The sequence below is a fragment of the Centruroides sculpturatus genome, unplaced genomic scaffold (genome assembly GCF_000671375.1).
Source record: "Centruroides sculpturatus isolate CEXI.00-Female unplaced genomic scaffold, Cexi_2.0 scaffold360, whole genome shotgun sequence".
Lineage (NCBI taxonomy): Eukaryota > Metazoa > Arthropoda > Arachnida > Scorpiones > Buthidae > Centruroides > Centruroides sculpturatus.
Genome location: NW_019384584.1, coordinates 1 through 2,336, shown reverse-complemented (window position 1 = coordinate 2,336; position 2,336 = coordinate 1).

Below are 2,336 nucleotides of genomic sequence, written 5' to 3'. Positions count from 1 at the left end.
ACTATCATCTGTACAGTATGTAAATTAGGTACCGTAAGTCTAATACAGTACTGTAATTTTATACATTTCTTGTGAAAGAAACATTTCTTATTCAATGGCCATAAAAATTATTTATATTAATAATGTCTCCAAAGTTCAACAAAGTTTTCACAGAAAAATAACATCAGAAATCACGGCCGCAGTTTGGTGCGCTGGTCCGCGACGAAAACAAGCTTAAGCAATGGTGACGTCAAACGATGCACACTCGGTAAGTAATCCTACAATTTTTTGTTTATAGCATAGTTTATATGGATTATTCCCAAAAAATTATACCTGTTTTGGAAATGTTAAGTTGAATTAGTCTAGAATCGATTAATTTTACGGAAGAAAACCTTTCAAACAGCCATAGTCCGTAAACTTCACACGTGTCGGGCTGCGATTGGCTCATGTATTTAAGGATTCCTACAACACAAAATTCATATAATGAGGAACGTATCTCCACGTTATAGGGGGTCTACTGTACATACAAACTGTTATGCATCAATTTAAACCAGCAGCGCCAAAACTTTTCAATTAATGGGTCAAATTGCATCTAAGTAGACAGGCCACAAATATTTTGTATATTTTGTACACTTGTACAATAAACAAAAGGTAGGACTATTTCTGTCATTTTGTAAACGATGTGTCAAATACATTTGAAGGACAGATTAGCATTTGTCACAGGCTGGATTTGGCCCAAAGGCCATAGTTTGAATGCCACTGTCTTGAAGTGTAAATATATTAGAATTACATAAGCATTTATAGAGGAAGTATTTTTGAATTTGTTAATTAAGTATTTACATTAGCATCTGATGAGGAGAAGTAACTCTGAATTCCACTGATGAGGAGAAGTAACTCTGAATGCATTGAAAAACATTCAATGCAGTATTTATGAATTTTATTTGTTGAATGTTCTATGTTTCTAGAACACTACTAGCATCAGAAAGAGTCGATTTTAGAAAGTTCTACCTGAAAAAGGTCCTAGAAGTTGACCAAAAACATTAGTAACATAATAATTTTCAAAGCACAATAAAGTTTGTAAGTTTTATTTGTACAAAATAAAAGTACATCATAAAAAAAGACCAACTCTGCATCAATATACAAGTATAATAAATTTACAACCTCCAAAAAATTTCTTACATTTCAAAAAGTCTTATCTGCAATAAATTTTTCATTTTAATTAATAATTCAAATGCATTCACTTTTATATATGGAAGGTCCTGCATTTTAACAGCCTAATTGATTTCCCAAAAAACAATCATTATGAAAGCCGTCACATTCCCTATAAGCTCAGCATTGGAGATTGAAACTACATTTCTGAAAATAGTTTAAACTACATAATATTAGATTGAAACTGCTAATAAAAACAAACAAACAAACAAACAAAAAAAAAACATTTCATACAAATGTAACAGAAAATTTATGTCAATCATAAAAGTAAAACTCATAAAACAAATAGTCCTAAGTCTACAGTATTTACACTTTAAACTATACTTTCCCTAATCTCTATACTAATATCCAAATACCATATTGCTTTCTTACAACTTTCTAGATCCAATTATAGCCAAAAATAAATGATTCTAGTACTATTTTTTCCTTTCTTTTCAGAAATGATAAAGTAAAACAGTACAAATGAAAGATAAGGAGAGTGATAAATTATAAAAATATTCAGGAAGGGTGGAATGCTATATCATATAATTATGAAAATACAAAAAATTAGGTTAAAATGAATGTAGGTGGATAAAATAAAGGTGAAATAAGAAAAGATTAACAAAAAAAAATATTATTTAACAACCTGAATACTGTATATCAAAAATAGCCAAGAAACAAAACAACACTAGAATTAAATATAAAAATAAGAATGGCATTATTAATAAAACTAAGAATGACAAGCAAAAAATCCAAATATTTAACTTGAAAAACTAAACCTTCAACATCCAGCATTTAATTTTTGCATGAACAACTTATTTGTCCAATTTAATTAGCCATCACTTGGTTCTAACTACAAACTATAAAATTCTAAAATATCAGCCTAATTCAAAAATTATTCATTTCTATGTTCTGGAATTCTATAGTTTATGTAGTTAGAATCTGCTGATGATTAATTAAATTAGTTGAAAATGTTGTTGATGAAGAGATTAAATTCCAGATACAGCTGTCTCTTGATAATCTGACAGGTGTGGGACCAAAGGGGTGTTGGATTACCGAAAGTGTCCGGATTACTGAAATTGATTACATATTTGGCATTGTTTTGCTAGCAGTAGCCTACAATATTCCCTACTCCAACTGTTCAAAGAGAACTGTTCATAGAAAACACA